Source organism: Lissotriton vulgaris, chromosome 1_1 (genome assembly GCF_964263255.1).
Source record: "Lissotriton vulgaris chromosome 1_1, aLisVul1.2, whole genome shotgun sequence".
NCBI lineage: Eukaryota > Metazoa > Chordata > Amphibia > Caudata > Salamandridae > Lissotriton > Lissotriton vulgaris.
The window spans coordinates 1,496,982,019-1,497,006,599 of record NC_141685.1 but is presented as its reverse complement, the minus strand read 5'-3'; the positions used below and the strand labels follow the sequence as shown (position 1 = coordinate 1,497,006,599).

The 24,581-nt window shown below is 40.0% G+C and overlaps 1 protein-coding gene across 1 annotated transcript in view; it reads right to left on the bottom strand.

The window, feature by feature from the left end:
- Positions 1–24,581, bottom strand: part of LOC147750721 (metabotropic glutamate receptor 8-like) — a 2,581,536-nt gene that overhangs the window by 1,811,464 nt on the left and 745,491 nt on the right. The gene's annotated exons all lie outside the window — the stretch shown is intronic.

The following is a 24,581-nucleotide window of genomic DNA, read 5'->3' as shown; positions in this document are numbered from 1 at the left end:
TGGTTTGCATCAAAATAATCCACAGTTGCGTCAGTTTTAGACCAAAGTACCTGTAATTGCGACAAAAGTTCCTAGCAGCAACTGCAGCATCAAAAAACAAGCGATGCGTCACTCCTGAGCCCCTGGGGAGGCGATGCGACAACCCGGCTGCACGCAGCGGGCGTGTTGCAACGAATCCGGTCCGTATGGGGAGCGATGCGAAACCTTGTATGGATTCCGGGGTGTAGGTTCTCCGGTAGGAAGAGTCTCGCACAGGCATGATGCGACGATCTTCGGTGCGGCGATGGTCTTTGGTGCAGCGATGGTGCGTGGCGCAACGTTGATGCTCTTCTGCCGCGGCCCCTTGATGCGTTGGCGCTGGACTCTGTGACGGTGTTTGCAGTAATGGGATGCGGTCCGCAAGCAAGTGGTGCGACGGTTCTACCAGGAATGGCAGGCTATGTGATGATATTCGCAGCAACAGGAATCTTCCGGCACCGGGGCGATGCGCTCCGCCATCGAACGTTGCGTCGGCTCTTGCAGTTGGAACAGGGGGCAATGTGAATCTTCTCGCACTGTTGATGATGCGCTCCACAAGCGAGCGATGCGTGCAAATTGTAGATTTTCTTCTTTTCTTCTTATCCAGCTCCTCAAACAGCAGGAAACAACCTCCAGAGGCCCCATAAATGGATCAAGCACTCTAGGCAGGTCAGAACTCACACAGCAGAGTTCAGGGAGGAAGCTGGGGGTGAAGTCCTTTTGTTTCTGGGACTTCTGAACAGGAGGCCAGCTCTCCTCAGGCCCTTGGCAATCTCTTCAAGCAAGGGGACACAGCAACAGCAAAGTTCTTTCTCCCTCCTTGGCAGAATAGCAACTGCAGGTCAGCCCACAAACACACAGCAGGACAGTCCTTCCTCTTCAGTCTTCCAGCTTTTCTCCTTGGCAGAGGTTCCGTCTTGATTCCAGGATGATCTACAGTCTTGGTGTCTTGGTACCACTTTTTATTCCAATATTCTCTTTGTTCTCTGAAGGCAGAGAGGCCTTTGCCAAGTCCAAACCAGTTCTGGTCAGTCCTGGAGCACTCTGTTTACATAACTCCTTCTTTCCTTTGAGAGAGAGGGGCAGGGAGGTCAGCCGGCCCAGCAGGAGGTGGAGCCAGCATTGTAGAAGGCAGGCACAGCCCTATTCAGGCCCAGGTGCTATCCCCTCCCACCACTCAAGATGCAGATGAAGCTATTCAGCCTAGTGCTGACTCACCCAGCCTCCTGGAGCCGCCCCAGCCCCTGTCACTCACAAACCAGACAGTCAATTCACAAACAGGCAAAGGCACACAGAAAGGTCAGACAAGAAAACAGACACTTTCTAAAAGTGCTGTTTTAAAACACAGGATTTAAATTCCATCCTTCCTAAAAGATGGGTTATTAAATTCTGAGTTCAGGTATACCAGACTATAATTTCCTTTCTTGCTGCTATGGGAAGATATGCAGGTAAACATTATTCACCGCATTTCCCATTCTAGCCTATAGGCAAGATAGCCTTTCAATAGTGAGAAACGAAATTGGCAGTATTTCACTATCAGAGCAGGTCACCCACACTAGTACGTGCTCTACCTTTCACATACACTGCCACCTGCCCAGGGGGGTACCTTGGGCCTTCCATAGGGGTATCCAATGTGTAGAGGACGGGAAGGGTTAGGCCTGGCCAGTGGGGACACTGGCCAGGTCAGCGTGGCAGTTAGCAACTGCACACAGGCACTGCGGAGACACCATTTTAGGGCTACTCATGTGGGTGGCACAATCAGCGCTGCAGGCCCACTAGTAGCATTTGAATCACCAGCCCTGGCACACACAGTGTACTATAGTAGGGACCTACTCATGAAACAAATCGGCCAATCATGGATAACCAATCATAATAACAATTCACAGAGACAGCATATGCACTTTAGTACTGATAATCAATGGTAAAGTGCCCAGAGTCCTCTTGCCACTAACCACAGGTCAGGAAAAATAAAGGAGGAAGAAGGAAAAAGTTTGGGGTTAACCCTGAAAAAAAGTGCCATTTCCAACAGTTGAGTTATAGATAGATTATAGTTATGCTAATATTCACTTTAAAGTTTATGTTAGATCTATGTTTTCGATATGTTGTGATTATTTTATGGTTATGGTATTGCTATAGCTAGGGTTATGATCATGCTAAAGGATTGCTAAATGTTATGTTAAGGTTTATATTAGGGGTTATGGTATGTTAAAATATCCTTATACAGCACACACCAGCTATGTCGTACGCTATCAATTAAAAAAAAAATGCAACTATATATAAATTACTTCTTTGCCAAGAAAACACACGTATTGGAGAGAGCGTAAGGATGCTAATGCTCTTGGTGGTATGGGGGATTGAAATTAAGCCACCGCGCTGCAGCGGATGGTGTGCGTTGTACAAAGAGACTTATAAGTGACGCAGGCATTCCAATTTTCTTTTCAAGAATCTGCAAGACAAAAGTACCTGTTTTGACATTTCAGAGTTTTCAAAACATGTCTGAGCCTATTGTTGCCAATGTCAGCTTGCGGTGTACGTGCTAATTAAAGAGTCTCAACTTGAAATGCTGCATTGTGAACTGAGCAAAGCTGTACAACTAGTTAGGGTATACCAGCGAGAACACAATTATGTTATAATGCATGTCCCTTTATCATCTTGGCTTTCATTATTACAGTAATGCAATTAATTTGTTTTGCTTTAAAAATAATTTGGCCTAGAACACAATGCACATGCGGATAAAGGCAGCTTTTGCATTTTATGTTATCTTCCGGATAAAAATATAAAAGCAAAAAAAGAGAAAAGCTTTCAGTTATCAGTTATGTGGGAAAAAGCTCATATTTTCTATTTCTATTGACGAATTCTGGTAAGGAAAAGCAAATTATTATTATTATTAGTAGTAGTAGTAGTATTATTATTATTATTATTAATATTTTCACTAATAGTATTGATGTTGTTATCATTCAATTAGTTGTTACCCTTTAGGCCTGGTTCCTATTGATCGAGTCATGCTGGTACTTTGTTGGACACCACTACCCTTAGGAGTGAATTTATCATTAGCAGAGGTACCTTTAATTTCATAGGGATGAACCAATGGATATTATGGGTTTTTGGAGAAAAATTGGCTGAAATCAAATGTATGAGTGCAAATAGCAACTTGTCTAATTATAATTTATTAGGCAGGTCATTCTGCCACATCTTGCAACTGTGATTAGTACATAGGTCACATTGAAAATGTAACGATTTGTCACAAAAAGTTGGTGCATGATTTGGGACCACTTTTTTGCTACCAATCTTTTAGTACATTTACCCCTTTAATCCAATGGGACCAATAAATGTTGTTACTACGCCCATCTGAATGAATGGGCTACTCGCAATGAGAGCCTAGAAGAGTCAGTTTGCACCTTCAAAGAAAGAAAAAAATAAACCATATACAACCACAACCCTATAATGGAGAAGATAGTTAGATAAACCTTAAGGAAACTCCAGTTGGCTGGTTACAATTGGTGTCTATTATATCAAGTTACTTGCATTTGAAATGTGACAGGAGTATTCCCAGCTGAAGGTCTTCACACACCAGACACACTGACATAGAATTTTTTCAGCGTTTTTTCTGCACATTGACTTTACCCTTAGGTAATGGAATGGGGCTGCTAACTTACTTTGTCTTACTGATGCAGCAGCTGTGGCTTTTGGACATCTATTCAATTGCTAGGTAGAACATTCCAGCCACATTTAAAAGTTGGTTATTTGTGCTTGACGGTGTCTATTAGATATTGTTGACATTTTCATGTAATCAGTATAACAGACTCTGCATTGTACCGCTGATGGAATGATATAGTATAATGTCGAAAGCCTCGGATTGGATCCAGAAGAAGGACATTTCCAACCAATTAACCTAAATTTACAATAGGAAATGAACCTCTTGCCTCGAGATTACAGGGTCATTAAGTTTCATACTATTTAGAATTTTCAATCTCATTTGGGACTGCTGTCTGAGATGTTCTTTGTTACCACCGGCTTCCAAGAGCTATTTAATTTTGGAGTTATTGAAAAAGATTCTTCTAATTCTTATCTCTCCCCACACAAGAAAATGGTACCCAGGTTTTCATTTCCTCCAAACTAGACTATATAAATGCCATATATCTGAACCTCCAAAAATATATGGCTCACCATAATAAGGCAATTACAGTGACTCTCAAAAATGCCGAAATTAAAACATAAATTTTATGCAGAAGGGCAGTTTTAAGGCATGGCATGAGACATGATTTCATCCTAATCCCAAAAGAGATCTGGGGAAGAAGTATTTTTCCATAGTTTTCAGTAGTATTAACTTTTTTTTAAATCGGCACAGTGGTGGGAAGTGTTTTTTTAAGAGGGAAACACATACAATACATTTAAAAATGGTTTAATGAGTTTGTCAATGTTAGAATGTCATCAAATGAGCAAGGATGCTATAGTTTATTCAGTTTTATTGTTATCTATATACTGATTGCTTTTTAAGATTTGATCTCAGATGTGGTCTACACCAATTAACAAATAAAAAGTAAAATGTAAAAAAAAAAACCTGGACTTGTGAGAAGAGTATTTTTCCCTGGAAGCAATGAGGTTTTATACCTAGCGGTTTCGTTACAGATAACATAGCTGTGGTCCAAACTATTGTGGAGAAATATGTTGGTACAAGAAGAGAGATTCTCTATGCAGCATTCATCGATTTCTCCACAGCATTTGACCACGTTGATAGACCCAAACTTTGGATAAAGTTGACAACATTGGCTATTCCTCCCAATTTACTGAAGTTGATAATCCAACGTGATATAAGTTACTACTGGATGGAAATAAAGGGTTGACACCAATGATTAAAACATGTAATAGATTGAAGCAAGGCTGTTTACTTGATACATTATTGTTTTATTGTATTCCCTCAGTCTGAAAAAACAATTTCAAAATCTGAACAATTTTCCATCGAAATTAGGTACTCATACTTTAAAAGTATTGATGTATGTTGATGATTTAATTGCTGATTTAACTCTGATAGGTTTACAATGCAGTTTAGTATAGCATAAACTAATATGCACTCTTTGAAAATAATATATATCAAAAAGTAAGATTGAGACCTTTTGAGGAAGGGAAAAGTATAAATAACATATTAGGACACTAGGACAGAATAATCTTGAGATAGTAAAATCATATTCATGGCTTGGTAGACATTTCCTTATGATTTGAGAAATAAATACTGTTTAGTCAGTTAGGAGTTATGGCTATCAGCCAGGCAAGTGCATTAAATCCATGTGTTTGGGCGAATACATTTTAAATATGTATTGCAAAAATTAAAGTTGAAATATCACCCACTCAATTATAAGGTCTTTTTTTTTAATAAACTGAAAGATAAGATCCTTTGAAAGTTTTGTGTTTTTGGTTCCGGTTAGACCTGGCATCATTGGTTTTGTTTCCCTCTAACTTTCTGCCGTCAGACCTCCTGTATGGGCTGACTTTGTTTTGCTGGCCTTAGGACTCTACACACTTTACTACTGCCAACCAATGCTAAAGTGCTTGTGCTCTCTGCTCAACACATGGTAAAATTGACTTATACACAATTGGCATATTAATATACTTATAAGTCCCTAGTAAAGTGAAGTGTACTATAGGTGCCCAGGGCCTGTAAATCAAATGTTACTAGTGGGCCTGCAGCACTAATTGTGCCACCCATTTCAGTAGCTCTTAAACATGTCTAAGGCCTGCCATTGCAGAGCCTGTGTGTGCAGTTTAAACTGCCATTTTGACCTGGCAAAATATCACTTTCTGCCAAGATCAAACCTTCCTCGTTAGTACATATAAATTACTCCTAAAGTAGACCCTGCACGGTCCCATGGGCAGGGTGCAGTGTATTTAAAAATGTGGATACATACTTTTAAGTTTTACATCTCCTGGTAGTTAAAAACTCTTAAATTCGCTTTTAACTACTGAAAGTCCTATTTCTCCCATAGGATAGAATTGGAGTTGCCTTATTACATTGTTTAAATGTAATTTCCAAATAGAGAGGGGTAGCTTCTTTATGTTTGGTGCCTCTGGAATCATTTAAAATCCTAACTTATGGGGAAGTTGGATTTTAAATTACAATTCTGAAATTAAAAGTTTTTGAAAGTTTACATTTTCTTGCCTTAGCCATTTGGTGCCCGCAGCCTGCCTCTGGTCACATGAATGGGTGTAGTTGGCAGTTGGGCTGTGTGTATTACTCCTAGGCAGCCACACAACGGGAGTTTAGGTGTGACTGGATGGACCATCCCTGGAAAGAAGTGAGGGAGGAGCTGGGCCCAGCCTAACTTACAAATGAATAGGATGTGTCCTGTTTCCACAGAAACGGATAGAGCCAGGAAACGCAGGTCATCAATGAACTTCAAGGACATGCCTCTAGAAGCATCTCTCCACTTCAAAGGCACAGCTGTTTATAAAAGAAGGACTTCAGGCACCACCACTTCAGTACACTTCTGGACCTATGGATACTCTGCCTGTAAGAAGGACTGTTGTGCTGCTTCAAGGGCTGCCACTCTGCTGGGCTGCTGCTGTGAGGAAACTAATGCTCTGTTGTGCTGATGTGCTACCCTCTTGCCAGGGTGAGAAGGACAGGACCTGCATCCCTTGAACCCAGAACCCAGAGTTCCCCATAGGGCTAATTGGCCAGCCACCCTGATCTGAAGCCTCAGGGACTTAATAAGCCCGGAGCATCTGTACCTGGCCATCTGTAAGTCATCCCTGCCAAGTGGTACCACCCCAGGCCTTGACCTTTGTAAGTGGGCCTAATGTGCTTTGTCAGCCTCTGTGAATCAAGAAGATCCATCGCATCTCCTCTGCTGCGTGGTGCAAACACGAGCAAAACATATGCAGCCCCACATTGTGAGGATCAGAACAGCCGCAGAAGAGCAGTATCACAGCCCGACACCCCTCCAGATCTGCCTCTGCGCAACACATTCCCTGCAAAGGCCCTCACATCTCTTATCAACGGTGGCCTCATTGACAACACCAGAATCTGCCTCGTAGCCTTGCAGCTCATTGTAACTGACACATTGCCCCAACTGTGCACCGCAATTCTGACGCTAGACTTCGCATTACAAGCCCCGTCAACAGAATTTTTGCAGTCAATGCAACAGAACGCGCACTGCAGCCTCACCACATCTTGGAACCAACAGATCGCCTCAGTTGCAAGATGCATCTTAACGTAGATCCACACAAAGCACTGCAACATAAAATTTGAGGTGCTCTGTTCAGTTGGCCTGAGTCCCTGTAGCTGGCCTGTGCGCCGTGGCAGTTAAACTTGTGACTTTGTCCCAGTCTGGATACCCAAAGTTGCAGCTTTATTTCTTTTGCAGCTATTTACTTTAAAAACCTTAACATTCAATATCTCCATCTCTACTAATTGGATGTTTATCATTATGGTGTTGTTTTATTAAACTGATGTGGGATCTTTTTGTTTGTGGAGATTCACTGTTGTACTGTAAGCAAGGCTGCTGCTTTTATATGTAGGACCAAACTTGATTTGCATATGAGTAGTCCCCTTCTGTGATACACATAGGAGAAAATAAAGCATTGATGGGAATACTACCAAGTTGAATTTCCAGTGATTAACAAATTATTTGCGAATTTCCATTCAGTTATTTTCAGTATTTTAAATAGGTCACTGCAGTGATGGGTGATGGTATGTACTCTGTCATTTAATTTTTCAACTCACCAATGGGCAGAGTTTTATCTGGTAACGTTTGCCACCACTTTCTAATAAATCTATATCAACTATGTTATGGTACAGAGACAAAATATCGATTTTTAAATATCGATATGCAAAAATATCGAAGTTTAAATATCGATATACAAAAATATCGAAGGTAAGTAATATCGACAGTCTAAATATCGATATTGGTATGATATCAGTAATATCGAAGTTGTAAATATCGATGTTAATAATATCGAAATTAATAACTTTGATGTTACTAATATCAATTTTTAAATAAATTTAGTGTATATTATATTGTATTTATTATGTTTTATTATTTATTTTTAATGTTATTTTATTAAATATTGTCTTTTACTACTGTAGCGGGTTGTGGGTTTATAGGGGAATAGGGTGGGAAGTAATTTAATTATGTTAAATTAATTATTAATTAGTAGGAATTATTAATTATTAATTGAGAATTAATTTTTAATTATTTTTAATTAATTTATTAATTGATAAATATGTTCTGTAGCGGGTTATGGGTTTATAGGGGAATAGGGTGGGAAGTAATTAAATAATAATTAATTAATTGATATATGTTTGTACATATTTTAATTAATAATTAATTGGTAATTAATTTCTATTAATTAGTTTATTAATTATTATAATTTTTTACATATTTATAATTATTAATTCGTTGGTAATTAATTATTATTAATTATTTAATTACATTAATTATAGTAATTTTTTTATATATAATTTATTGTTATTCTTAATTAATTAATTGTGCAAAATAATATTAATTATTAAATTAAATTAATTACAGCAAATGTGCTAATATATTTACTTTATTGTTATTGTTAATTAATAATTAATTAGTAATTAAATAATATTAATTAATTTTGGGTACGGGGTATTTTTAGGGTTCAGGGTCAGTTTTCAGTTCATGGGTACAGGGGTATTTTTAGGGTTCAGGGTCAGTTTTCAGTTCATGGATAAAGTGGTATTTTTAGGGTTCAGGGTCAGTTTTCAGTTTTTGGGTAAAGGGGTATTTTTAGGGTTCAGGGTCAGTTTTCAGTTTTTGGGTAAAGGGGTATTTTTAGGGTTCTGGGTCAGTTTTCAGTTTTTGGGTAAAGGGGTATTTTTAGGGTTCTGGGTCAGTTTTCAGTTCATGGGTAAAGGGGTATTTTTAGGGTTCAGGGTCAGTTTTCAGTTTTTGGGTAAAGGGGTATTTTTAGGGTTCAGGGTCAGTTTTCACTTTTTGGGTAAAGGGGTATTTTTAGGGTTCAGGGTTAGTTTTGGGTTTTTGGGGTACAGTCGTACAGGGTAAAAATAAAATAAATTTAAATTAAATAAATTAAATGAAATTAAAAAATATAAAATTACATTAAATTATTAAGTTTTTAATTTATTTTAAATGTATATGTATTAGTTTTAATTTTTTAATTATGTTTTAATATTTTTATTTAATATTTGTAACATTATATGTATTTTATAATTATTTTTACATTATTATTAATACATTTAAAAAAACAATATTTTTAATTTCGATATTTTTGTACTATGATATTATTTTTTCGATATTTTTGTACTTACCTTGTTAGGGATAGGATTCCTATATTTTTGACTTCGATATTTTTGTTCCGATATTTTTGTATTTCGATATTTTTGATTTCGATATTTTGTCAGACATTCGAATCAGTTCAGTACAGCTTAAAAATACATGTTATATGCCCAAGCTAATTAGTAGTTTAGCCGGTATCATCTTCACAAAGTGTAATTGAGTATGTATTATAAAATTCAAAACACATAGGAGAAAATGTAAGCATTTGAAAATATAGAATAGAAAAATATAAACTGGAGTAATAAAGATTAAAATATGTACATTGCAAAATAAAAATACCTCACTACAAAAAGGTAACTGCAGTTACATCCTAAATCAATAATGTACTCCTCTGATATACTAGGAAAGGAGCTAGAACGAATTTGACTCAACATTCAGAAGAAAGTGATATTCTTGGGATATGAGAATATGTAACAAGTTAATTATATTATCAGCACATATTTTTGTACAGTATTTATTTTTCCGCTTTCTACATTGTAAAGGTTTTTTTGGGGAAAATTATTTAAAATGATGTTTTCAAATAGAACAGAAAACACTATAGCAGTCTTTAGTCTGAAATATATGTTACAATTGTGGCTATTTTGAAATTCCCAATGTAAATATATTGGTTACATTTTAAGAAGTTTCCAAGATGGCAGTGCTGCAACCCCTGAATGACTTGTAGATTACAAGCTCAGTGTATATGGTTAAAAAAACGTGCAACAAGTGGGTAAATGCAGGCAAAGTGCTGTCAGAGTAGGATTAATTTTGTTTGGTCTCCATAGGTGAACATAATTTTCATTCGAATATTGGGGGATAATGTAGCTCTGGGATAATAATAACCATTCGGCTACGCCAGTTGTTAAACGCCCTGTTCCTCGTTTTCAGCCCCTGCCTGTGGCTCGGACCTATAACTTGGGCTTGCGCCCTGTAACAACCGGTATAGCCCTCAGCAGCAGGTTATAATGCTATGGTATAGAACGTAACATAAGTGATGCGCAAGCATAAACTATGGAATAAGACCCAACAGAAGTAAATAAACATTAATGAAACGTATTTCGTTGCGCGCTGCATCGCATTTGGCAATGCAGCGCGCGCGATGAAATTTGTGTTATTTATTTATTTGTTTACTTACCTGTGTACGGCCATATGCCGTAGTTTACTAACCCCCACCCTGCTCCTCCTCCACCCCGCAACACCGCCCCGTAACACTCCCACCACCGGCCGCTACTGACAGAACTCAACAAGGCAGAAGAAATATTGATTAATTGCTATTTCCCCTGCCATTGCATTTGCAGTCTTTCCCTGAAACACTAGAGCGTTGCTATATACGAGACTCTCTGTTTGTCACTATGAACTGGGTCTCCTCTCCCTGACCTTGTATGTCTGCGGACATTCAGGTGACTGCTTTAGATGGCCGCAAAGGGCATCTCTCTCTCCCTGTCAATTGAAATTCTTTTTTCTTGTTGCCCTATTTTCTACCTATATGTTTTTGAACATATTGCAATTGCCTAACATGCTGTGAGAAAGAGAATGTCCAGTCACAGGCATGCCTATTCACTGGAGAATCTTCCAAGCTTTACTTTTCTGTCAGCAAGAGAATTGCAGCCTGCTCACTGACCTTATAATCATGTTATCGGGAAATGCAAGCGCGCACTTTGTACGATCGTCGCACTGATTCTGCACAGAGAAAAATAGGCCTCTATGTTTTCAAATGTCTGCCCTCAGGTACCAGAAAACTTACCAGCTATATTTTAATCTCACAACTTCAGAATAGGTTACATTTGATTATCTCTTCTGCATTGAATTTGTTGTACCTTGTACGAATTCATCTTTCTTTATTCAATAACTTGGATTATAGGCCATTATTAATTTTAATGAACCTCTGTAAACATAACAATAGCTTCTGCAACAGTTCGACAAATTAATGCATGCAGTACAATTTGTATCTGTTTTGGAAGTCTAGTTTAATGAAGTGACCGCATAGTAGAAGCAAAGATTATGCAGATAAATTCACTGTGTTAAAGTAATGTGTATCTGGGCCTAGTGATATGATAACTTCTTTTCTTGTGTGAGCAGGAATTCGTTATAGCATATTAGAAATTACCTGAAGCACTTACACAAAAGGGTAGAGGAGAACTATCTATGCTTAAGCAGCAGACAAGCGAAATCCCGAACAATAGAAAGAAAATGCTCCCCTTTCATTGGTCTCGGCAATTAATTGCAACTCCCTTTCCCATGCTAAATTCGAAATCCATGGTGCTTGGTTTACAAGAAAAATGCCATGATTATTAGTGCTTCAGCTAAACAGAATTTTGCCTCATGGAGTTCTCCCCATACCCTGTGGAAAGGCCATTTTGGGAATTTTTGGACATAGTGCAGTATTTTGGTGGTATTACTAGGTGGTGGCCAAAGGCTTCTGGCCGAGTATGCATTATGGAAGGTATCTTTCACTCAGCCAATAACAACGACGTTCACAGAACAAGGCAACTATCATTGCTCAATGCTGAGAAAATACTGTCAGCTCTTCCACTGCTTATATACATGCAGTGCTGACTTTGTGCCTGTGTTTTCCGGGGCTCAGTGCTTTGCTTAAACATTAGCAAGTATTTTTAAGAGTCTACCACATGGGGGTGCTGTGTGTATCTATATTTTTACAAGAGCACAACAGTGGAGGAAATACTGATTAGTATCATTCTTTAAAAAAAAGTTAAAGCTAGGACAGCTAGGCGAGTTTGATGTGACCTGGAATAGTCCAATATGTTGACAATAGCAGCAGGAGCTGTGGGCGGTGCCAACTGCAGAGGACATCTGTGAAATACTTTAGGCCCAGGTCCTTTCTTTTGTTGTTTTATTTATAAATTAAGCTCTGTATACATAACTCAATATTTAAACTTCACAGGAGCATGGCACTACCCTCATTAGGTCATGTACAAAGGGGTACTGAGTGAAAAAATTCACACGTGCCAGAGAAACCAAATCAGTTATGTTATCGTGACTCTATCTGAATTTATTTATAATATATATAGCGTGCACACTCATCCCCCTTGGGATATCCTGGCTTAAGACAAAGCTCTGACTAATAAAAGAAGGGCATAGTCAGAGGAAAGGCCCAATAGCATCAAAAGGAGCAGCTTTTACCAAGGGATAAGCCGAAATGCAGTTAGGTGAGAGATTAAGCGCAATATATAGGGGAAGAGCATTCCAGGGAGTGGCCTTTGAATAAGCCCTAATCAAGTGTCTCCGAAAGATAAAGGCCTGGTTAGATGACGAAGTGCCCTAGAGGACTTATAAAAAGATATTCTATTCAATAGAGCCCCAGGACCGGTAGAGTAGAATGCCCAATGCATGTGACAGAGCAATTTGAAAACAGCTCTCTTGGCATGGGAACATGGTGGCCGCGAGGTAAACCGTCAAGGACCGCCGGGTGAGGCGGGCGTAGGCAGTAGGTTTTTTAACCCACCCCGTCTCCGCCACTCTTGAAATAATGTAACTGTAGGTCAAACGGTATGAGTTGGTTTATATCTGGGCAAATTCTCACTGATTGCTGGTCCCGGGGGAGAAACAGCCTCGGAGCGGGTGTGGAGAGAGTTGTGGCATGGATGCGAGTGCCGGCTCTACTACGTCATGTCAGAACCGCACGAATACTGAGGGGGGAGTGCAGGCGGCATCAGAACTAGTCAGAGGGCGGTGAGGAAAAGTGACCCTTTGCAAGTAGAGAGCAGGGGAGAGCCATGTGGTAATGGAGACGGCCGGCGAATGCTGAAGGAACCCCCGCAGCAAACATTTCCGAAGCGGACGCCCCATATGGAGAAAGTTAATGACACATCAGTTAAGGTTGGTGATAACGCGGGTGTTTCAAGATAAGCCCTATGCACGAGAACTCTGGGTGTACTGAAGAGCCGTAACGGGGTAAGTGATGATTTTTCCACTGTTTCTAAAAGACCTTTAGGAGACAGAACTGCCAGCGCTACATATCTGAAAGTGATAAGGTAAAAAAAACTACCTAAATCACAAGGAAAGAATCCACGTGGGAGAGGGAAGAAAATCTCCCCTCCACAAATTAAAGTCACTCCATCCTTAAAGAACTACTGCAAAGTCCTAACTCTCGGAATGGCCTCTGGGGGAGTGAGGTAGCCAGCAGCGGCAGGAGAGGTCTAGGAGAATCTCCAATGCTGTGTATCGGGAACCAAACAGCTGACACAAATGAAAGCAATTCGAGTTTGCCAAAAAGTTGCAGCAACAATGGGGGGATAAGGCAGAGCAAAATGGGGTCGGAACATGGGGTTGGGTCTATTTTTTAGGTCTCCACCCAAAATAAATATAGTGTGCTCTCTACACAGGAGGTTGAGGACCAACCTGAAATAGAATCGGAACAATATAATGCTCTAACTCCAACAAACCCCCCACAAGCTGAGCCTATATCTGCAAAACGATCCAATGTAGGAAATCTAGATATACCATTGACATCTATACTTATAAGACTCCGAGAAGAACTTAAAACATGATTTGAAAAAATCAGAGGCTAACCAGGCTGATATCCAGGCTTCTTGCTCAGTGTTAGCGCAAAAATTAGATGATGTGATCACTCAGCCTGGGCAAATGGAGGTGGAAGTTTACTTGATGCGCAACGACATAACCAAAAACTCAAATGTGTAGAGGCACTGGCTAAAGAAAATGCCGCTCTCAGAGAGGAGATGGAACGAACTGAAAATCATTCTCGTAGAAATAATTAGCAATTTATCAATGTCCAGGAAGCATTGGAAGGGTCCAATATTAAAGCTTTCTTTATAAAATTACTAAAGGAGACAGCCTTAAAAGAGAGACTGGATACAGATCTTGAATCAGAGATCCAGCGGGTCCATAGGGACCCATTCAAAAGAAACATGCAACGACAAAAGCCAAGGAAGATTTTGGTAATTGTTTTATCTTATGCTGTTAAAGACTGCCTTAAAAAATGGACCATACAAATTCCAGGAACTGACATTTAACATCAGGTCAGACGTCTGCGATGCCACAGACCAAAAGCAGTGGGAGCTAGGGAGAAGAATGGGGGAGTTTAAGCCTTTAGACGCTAAGGCCCAACTAAAATTCCCCGCCATGCTTCGTGTAATGTGGAACAACCAAATGTGAAGCATACGATCAGTAGAAGAGGCAGACAGTCTGATAGAAGCAATAAAAAAGGATGGGAAACCTTGAACATTAAGACCGCTGATTGACTGTTTTCAGCATCAAGAGGGGTTAATCCCTGCTTAGAGAATGTGCCTAATATAATGTAACTTGATGTAAATAAATGTAAATAGGAACCATCATACATTACAAACAACACTTTTTTGAAAACAAAAGAAAAAGAAATATATAAAAAAACACACAAAGTGAAATCAGAAAATAATTGTAAATACAAAGGGTGGAGTGGGTGGGGAGGGTGATTGGGGGAGACTCTCATCTACTACAGTTTGTGTGAACAAGGTCTTACCTCCCCGGCAGTCCCAACAGGCTTACGCCTGATAGTAGTGGAGAGTTCCCAAGGGGAGGGTCAAGGGTTGGTCAATGGGTGGGGAACAGTGGGGAAAAAAAAATCAGTCCTCATTTCACACATTATCACACACCATCACATACTCTCCTGAGAAATATAAAGTATAGACTCCAGGGTCCTGATTTGCTAGATAAACCAAATACTGATGACAGGGAAGATGAAAACATACTAATTACAACATGGAATGTTAACGGTTTAAGAACAAAACGTCGACAGGGCCTGATAATGAGTTACCTTGAAGAGTCAGAAGCACATAAGTATTATTCAAAAGACTCACTTAACAGCGATAGAGAGTAGGGAGCTTTAAAGATAACAAAATTGGATAGGGAGCTTTGTAGCTTTGTAGCCTCCGATCAAATGGAATACTCAAAAGGAGTGGCAATAATAATAAGGAAAGGCTCCGGAGTTGAGTTGATTGCTTCCAAAACCGACAGTTCAGATTGATGGGTAATGGCCACATTCAGGGGCATAGACTATGAAATCGTCTGCGTTTGGTTTTTAGGCCCCAATGTCGATGACCCCCAGCACATAATAGACCTACAACTTATGGCAGCGGAAACAGCAGCACCGGTAATAACAAGAAGGGATTTTAATACGCTGCTATATCCAGCACTGGATAGGTCTACTAGTGGAGCCATTCCCCAGGGGACAAAGAAAAGACAAGCCCTACAAACTATGTTAGTTGAATTCGGTCTGGTCGACTCCTGGAGACATTTAATGTCAGGTAAAAGAGCATACACTTTCCACAGCAAAAAAAAAATCGACACTTCTCATGACTGGACTATCTATTTGTGGACAGGGAATGGGTAGCGAGCCCTAAAGAACTATGTATACTCCCAGGGCACATCTCTGACCATGCAATGGTTAGTATCCTATTGAAGGGTCTTAAAAAAGGAATGACCCTAGATGGACCCTTAAGAGGTCCATACTGTCAGATCTTGATGTGTCTGCCCGTTTAGTGCCATGTCTGAACTGGGGTGGCAGAGTGGGCTAAAGAACGGTGATGGATTAAACCCAGATCTTTTGACTGGGTGTGAGTGTTTGATTGATTCAGATGCTCCGTCCATCACCACCCCCTTTTGTACTGCCCGTTTAAAGGAAGCAAATCTCTAATATTTCCAGATTAACACCCAATCGTCCTCAATAGGAGTCATATGGGATGCTTTTAAAGCTTACCTCAGGGGAGTATTAAAAAGTTTGGTCTCCTATAAGAACAAGGTAGAAAGGGCCGACCTGGAAAAACTGGATGAGGAGATTGGGATATTAGAAGGAAGAGCGCAGCAGGATACACATAATACACAGCTAAGGGAAGAGATTCTGAAAAATCTTGGAGGTCAGGACAAATTACAGGATCAAATTAGACCTGAAAAGTAGGGTAAGGTGGGCCAATGCTCCAATGCAACACTTTGAGTATTGGGAAAAAGCCAGTGCACTCCTAGCTTGGAATTCCAAAGTGGGGAGAACGAGAAACCATATTAAGGAGCTGATAATCAATCAGGAGGGTACAACCACAAACAAAAATGAGGAAATACATGAGACTTTTGTTTCCCTGTTCTCCGAGTTATATACCGAATCTGGGCAACCGGATGAAGAGGCATTAAAATGCTGGCTGAAAAATGTAGGCCTCCCAGCTCTAACAGACGATGGTACAAACAAGCTGGGTGTGCTAATCAGAGAAAGGGAAATTATAGAGCAGCTCAAACGCATGAACAATGGCAAAGCTGCAGGCCCAGACTCTATAACAGTTTAACTTTACAAACTGTTAATAGATGAAATTGTGATAGAGATGAAGGCTCTCTTCAACTCAGCCTATAGAGAGGAAGGCACCACCCGAGGTCTTGGAGCAAGGCCATAATAACATTGATTTTAAAACCTACAAAAGACCTGAAGAGGGCCGATTCATACCGTTCGATCTCTCTATTGAACACTGATCATAAAATATATACAGGTATTCTGGCCGGTCGCTTGACCATGGTTGCCCCTCAACTAATCCATATGGATCAGAAAGGCTTCATCCCAAAGCGACAAATACAGGACCTCAAACTGTCCTTGATCAGAACAATAGATCTGGCAGTCACCCGATCGATCCCGTTGGCGGTAATTACAATAGACGGCGCTAAGGCATTCGACCGAGTTAGTTGAGGGTTTTTATGGGGTGTGCTGGATACTATAGGCTTTGGCTGAGATTTTATAAGAGCAGTGCAAAAGCTATATGAACATCCAACGGCCAAGATCCTTATTAACAGCACATTGACAAAAAGCTTTGAGATATAGAGAGGGACTAGGCAGGGTTGCCCTTTGTCCCCACTCCTTTTCGACCTATATATAGAGCTGCTAGCATACCTGTTGAGAGCAGACAAACTAATTATACCGATACACCAACTTCCACTGCATAGGAAAATCGCGCTATAGGCGGATGATTTAATAATATATACTTCCGATCCAACCCTTACACTAACAACTGACAAGTGAATATGGGGCCTTCTCAGGTTATGTTATAAATTCATCCAAGGCGGAAGTGATGTGTTGGAATGTAGAGCAGTGGGAAGGTACAAGGTGTAAGAAAATGAGATATTTAGGGATAGTTATCACTGAAAAAATTGAGGAGATCCCTTCATGTAATCTGAAGCGCATCATGAAGGAGGTGGAGAAGCAACTAACTAGATGGAAGAAATTGCCGCTCTCCATTTATGGGAGAGTGAATCTGGTTAAAATGTCTGTTTTGCCAAAGTTCACATACCTCTTCAATGGGATCCCTCTCACTTTCCCAAAAGAATAAATAAATCAAATTCAGGAAAAAATAACGAGTTTCATCTAGGCATTTAGGGGTGTGCGCCTATCTTGGAGAAAATTACGGAGTAGCCTTAAAAAGGGGGGGATAGAATTGCCTGACCTCAAACTAAACTGTACTGTATGGCTTTTCAATTTAAAAACATTTGCATGATGGTTGGGGAACCGTTGAGCAACACATGGGGGTCAATATTGGGGGAAATTGTTAAGGCTTTTTTATACAAATTTGGAGCCCCAATTATTTTTTATAAAGTCAGACTAAAAGTCTTAAAATCAGCATACAAATTATGGCAAACAGTGAGACGACTTTTAAAGGTTTGCTATATCTGAGATTATTCCCCTATTTGGGAATCCCTGGGAACACCAGACTGTTTGAAAGATGCATTGAGTCTACCATTAAAACTAGCTGGAATAATTAACTGGGGGGGATCTCCTATCTGCTGCAGGACTGATTTCATGGTATGTATTGAATACCAGGTCAGGTAACAAGTTATCCAGGTTTAAATACCTTCAGCTCACTTTATGGTCTTCCACTATTGCAGAGGAGGCGGGGGGAAACTGGGACTTTGACGTTGCATTACAGGACATAAATCCAGGCACTAAAGAAGTGGCGAAATGGTACGGACAATTCTTGGAGGCTTAAGAGGACAAAATGAAGGCTCTTTCGGACATCTGGGTAAGCACTCTGCAAGAAAACTGTATACAGTCTTTGTGGACAGAATCTTTAAAAACCTTATATGCCTTTGTGTCACCTGCCAATTTCAAACACCATCATTTTTTTGTAATCCATAGGATATAATGGACTCCTCAGAGATTAGCTACATTTCTTTTGCAACCAGTTACCAGCTGTAAGAGGTGTAATTGTTTAAGAGCCAGCGATGTTCATGTTTTCTTTTCTTGCCCAGAAATCCAAGAATTTTGCAAGAATGTTGAAACCAAGTTAAGGGCTATTTTTATCAAGAATATTCTTCTGACCGAAACGTTTGTGTTCTTTGGGGTAAATAATGCATCCCGGCAGGTATTGAATAGCATGCAAAGGGGGCTATTATTCTACTTGCTCCTTCTGGTGAGGAGAGATTTGTAAAAGATGGTTGGACCCTTTGCCCCCACACCCAATAGCATAGTTAAACTCAATAGAGTGGACATGTGAAATAGATATTAAATGTAATCTAAGTATGCCAAAAGAGATATGGAACGACTACTTGACATGGTCAAAATAGGATTTTAATTTTAAAGTAGGTCAGGCTGGCTACCAATCCGGATATATGGTTCAATGACTACATCATGCCATGGGCTCAGTGGAGGTAGACTCAGTTTCCGCTCCTCTCCTCAAAGATGTGTGCCACAATGGCTTGGAGTCTAAAACTGCATGGACCATGGATGGATCGGGGGTACACCCAAACGGTTCAGAATGCAGCAGTCCTGGTGAAATGAGGACTAAAGAGAAAAAATAAATAAATAAAAAATTGGCATGGGCAGCCAATTTAGAGAGTTCAGACTGGCCGATGCATAGGTCCTAGCAGGAAGGTCACAGATCAGCCATGCAGCCTCATTTTGAATGCTTTGCAGGTGAGTGAAAAAGTAGTCGGTCATCCCTACATATGAAGCATTACCATTATCAAATCGAGAACAGATGAGTGCATGTATTATAGTTTTACTCCAGTATGTTTGGAGCTAATTATAAATTCTGCACAATAAACGCATGATGCCAAAACAACTTCCACACACAGCACTGACCTCGTCTTTCATAGAAAAACAAAAAAACTGTCAGAAAGCCAAGTTTCTAAGCTAATTTTTTAGACTTCAGGACAGGGTGTAAAGAAACTGGCCACCAAGAGTTATTCCAAACACAATTAGCCTTCCCAAATATTAGGATCTCAGATTTCCCTCCATTGAACTTTAGACAGTGAGAGCACATCCAACCCACTACTTTGTGAAACATCTCAAGAGATTGACTCTTGTTTCTTCACAGTTCTCATCAATGGACAAAGTTAACTGGGTTTCATCTGCATACATATTAATACCAAATTCCCACACTTTGACAATGCCAATCAGAGGAGACATATAGACATTAAAGAGCATAGGAAATAAAACAATGAGACCATAAAAGCATGCCATTGAAATGAGCTGTCTGTGGGTGAAACAGAAAAAAGTAAAATCAAATGGAAAAGAGAGCAAAAGGTATGCAATGTTTTTGGAGAAAAGGATCCATAATACCTGCTCTCCTCCACTCACCGAACTGCATCATAAAATCAGCCACAGCAAAGCTATTACTCACATCTGATAAGATCCTATGAAACGCATGGACAACACGATCAGAGAACACTAAATGGACAACCCAACAATCTGGATTTCAATAAAGCTTTTAAGCCATATATGCTCAAGGAAGCAACCATTTTGCACTAAAACTCCCTTCTTCTACATGAAGAAACACCATCACCCCCAAACAGCTGCTGGCAGGACTCCACACCTCATTATCTAAACAGCTGATGAACCACAGTTTCTAGTTGCCTATTTTAATTTCCACTTCCTTCAAACTGAGATCTCCCATGAGTTCCCAAACAATGATTTACATGTGCTGCTAGGCAGCCTCAAGGCGATATGCTGGAGATTTACAACAAAAATAAATTGTGAAATAATTAACCAGCAGCTACTTTGGCACATTATATGAAAGACAGTAGTACAATATAATGGAAATATTTTAGAATGTATTCATAGCACGAGCCGCAAATAAAAAAGGTCTTTAAGTATACAACACACTGTCATGTAGTTCCTACAAATCTTTATAGGATCTGTGCATTTAGACAACATAAACTGTGGGATATGTGTACAGACTGATTCCAGAAATCCCCACCGAATATGTTTGCCTGTATACCAGCTAGCTCACAGTGCCATTATGATCTCCTCTTACCGAGGAGCAAATAATTTCTGGCAACTATCGAAAATGACAACCCTGTCCCTGTAGGGATGGTGGAAACAGTACAGTAATTTTCTCTCAGTCACTCATGCTCACTTTGCCTCAGAGGGATACATAGAATAAACAATGGGTACATTTCCAATAAGCATTTATTGAACGACATTCTTGTGTAAAATATGTGTGCTGCTACAACCATATGACGGAAACAGATGTATATTGATATATGCACCAGTAGAGTAAATAGATGGTAGAATTCTACCATAATGCTAAAACAATGGATATATGCTGGCAAATGAATACATGACAGTACTAATGGGTACTCCAATAATGCTAATCCTAACTAGATGTACCTAAGTGTACCTAGCATGTATGTAGGTATATAGCCAAGAATCTCCCTAAGATAGAGAAAAAACACATTACCTGACGTGGGAGAGTAAAGGACCTCATCTTGGTCTTCCAGAAGGACACCCGCAAGGGATGTCAGACGACTGCATGCTGGACTGTCTGCATACAGGAACCTCAGTGTCTCGTGTCAGTGTGTCAGCATGAAAGACTTTCTCCTCTGCCTGCCCCAGCAAAGATATGATGCCTTTATACCCAGCAAAGTACCCTCAGGAGTTCTACCTTGCTGTGTCATGTCGGCCAAGGGTAACAAAAGAGATGACCCTAATACATAGTTATTATGCAGAAGATGCATAACATGGTAGTCCTGCTGTGATTCTGAGAATCCTCGTGCATAATAAATGAGTCTAATTTTCGGAGAAAACCACACGACATTTATGAAGCACCTAACTAGGTAAAAAGTCAGCACAAACCCGTTATTTAGTACAATGGCATGTTAAATGTAGGTGAAAGGTTAGGTGACTACTCAGGCCTATATTGGGGTACGTTACAAATCATAACAACACTGTCAAGTAACACACGCGATCCAACACTGTTGTGCCTTAACACACATCACACACTTTTCCAACACCAGAAGACATGAAGGCAGAACTCTGATCTTACATCAAACACTGCCTTATTAGACGGAAGTAAGACCTTGTGCACCCACCAGCTGTATAACACATAAACAGCTACAGTTTAATTAATACTTTTGCTGAACAAAGATACCTAAAAAATGTGATTCAGCACCTAGCCTCATCCTGTAAACTTTTAATCCACTAGTTTTGACGATTCACCATATGCACATTCCTACCCCCCTACCCACAGGTCACCTGCACAAAATGTACAGAGTCTCATAACCAGAGAACAATTTTGAAAAGTAACCCTGGACTGCCAAAAGTCTTTGATGTCATAGTAATGTGCAAATACGCTCTGGACACACGGGTATGTTTCAAACTCTATACTTTGTTCAGCGTGGTGTGGAAGCTGAAACATTTTATGTAAATTTAACCTCATAATGATATAGGAATGTGTTTTAACATTAACATAGAAAATGCATATCAAAATAGTGGTTAAAAAATGTGCTTTTATTAAATGCGCAAAAAGTGAAAATGCTGCTTATTTCTACGGAAATTTCCCATTTTTATCAATCTTTCACTGTTAATCCTCAATATTTTCTTGATTCTTTTCTATCCCTTTAAGAAAATAAATAAATGGTTTGTGGTAAATGATGATGCAATGTTATAACTGAACCGTAGAGTTTGACATCTTTCTGAAATATGGTGTTTGCCGCAAAATGTTTTTTTATTTCCTCACACCATATGACTTCATTATAATTTAGATAGGATACTCTACCACATGCTTCTAACGAACAACTATATTAATGAAAGAAATGTTTGCTATAGGTTGAAATTCCATGATCTAACCAGGAACATGCCACATATTAATGTTTCATTTCATTGAGCAGCTCATTGTTACATAAAGGGACACAGAATACTTAACATAGGAGCCTTGCAAAAGTTCTCATGAGAACCTTTCTAGATGTCTTTTTGTAATACCCTATGGGCACGTTCAAATAACTACAAGTCAAAATGCCCGTTTACCGTGGGAATCGCGGAAAAAGACGACAGACCAGGAATTGAGGAATATGACGACAGACAATCCTTTTCTATTGGTTTTAAAGCATTCAACATTCATAGTTGGAAACATGTTTTGTGCTTTCTAAATAGCATGTGTTCCTAGCTAAAGAGTTAAGGGATCTATGCAACCCTAACCTGCCATATCAGTTAGCACTTTGTTGTGCTAGCTCAAATTGCCATACACTACTGCTAACTGATTTTCTTTGTTTTCCTTACGCTTTGTGAGGAGACTTTCTACTTTCATGCTGAGCATATATACTACTGTGATTAAATCCTTTTACCTGTTTTAACGGTTGCTACTGCAGCTGCTAGGGAACTCAGCTGAATTTCCAGAACTTCTCTTTATGGGGAGTTCGGCCTTTACAAAGTTATTAGTCTTTTGCTCCTAAGTTTACTTGCTCTTTTCTAAAAACAACTCTTTGTGGTTTCTTGCTAGACTAGGTTAGGTCCTTTAGGTTAAGATATGGACTAATTCCTTTATGGAACAAACAGTTGTTTTGTATGCTTGTTCTAACCAAATGTTCTCTATATTTCTGTAAATGGATTTATTTGGCTAACCTAAATAAAAAGACAAAAATACAGACTAATCTATTAAAGAGAAAACAAACTTTTAAAGCTTCATCAAATCTCTCATTATTGACTGAACATCAAATGCTGAAGACGATGTTTATTTTAGAGGTGTGTTTGGTTTGTGCTCCATTTTAATACAGTGATACCAAAGGGGATGATGGACGGAGCGCTTAAGCAAATCAAACACTCACCCCCAGTCAACTGATCTGGGTTTAATCCATTATCATTTCTTAGCTCACTCCACCACCCCAGTTAAGACACGGCCATATGCAAATCAGTCTGACCCTGTGACTCATGGGAACAGTACAGCCCGTACTTCCAAGCCATGTCTTCCCTGGACCAGAAACAAGCATCCTGGGACCGGTTTCTGGCTAATCAGCCGTCACCCGCCAGGCTAGCTTGAATCCAGGGGCAAAGTGATAAAGGGACCCACGTCTGGGCATACCCTACCAACTTAGGGAGAACAAAGCAATACCAAAGGGGATGATGGATGGAGCATTTGAGCACATCAAACACTCACCCCCAGTCAACTGATCTGGGTTTAATCTATTATCATTCTTAAGCTCACTCCATCACCCACTTCAGACTGATATGCAAATCAGTCTGACCCTATGCCTCATGAGAAGAGTACAGCCCGAACTGGCCAGCCACGTCTTTCCTGGACTGGAAACAAGCATCTTGGGACCGGTTTCTAGCTAATCAGCTGTCAACAGCCAGGCTAGCTTGAATCCAGTGGCAAAGTGAGCAAGGGACCCACGTCTGGGCATACCTTGCCAACTTAGGGCGAACAAAGCGATACCAAAGGGGATGACTGACGGAGAGTTTGAGCAAATCAAACACGAAACCGGTCCCAGGATGCTTGTTTCCGGTCCAGGGAAGACATGGCTTGGCAGTTTGGGCTGGACTGTTCCCAACACCAAAAGTGCCTCTTTGGCAGGTGCTTCTATGCCTCCTGTTCTCATGCTTTTCTGATACCAACCCTTCCCTTTGCTTTTTGGGCACCGGTGTGTCAGTGTCGAAGAGCTCTGTGTTGTGCTTCTGGTAGGGAGGGGGGATGCAGAATGGTGCTCTAAAAGCATACAGGGAAGCGCTGTGGCAGCACAATCTCCCTGAGCTCTCTGACCTGCAGAGTCGACTTGAGTGTGTGCACTGGAGGAGGGGAAGGCAGGAACTGAGTGCCAGGAACTCTCACTATTGCACTTTAATGTTGGTAAGTGCTTGTGGAAGTCTATGATTGCTTGATTTTTGCTCAGGAGAAAGTGTCACTCATAGTCCTTGAATGTCACTCATAATTATACTGAAATTATGACAATGTCTAAGCAATCTGAAACTTTGACAGTTATGTTCTAAATTGCAGGAGATTTAGGATAGGAATCCCATATAAAAAGACGTAAGATTCACCGGGTTTAATTTCTCACTGTTAATGC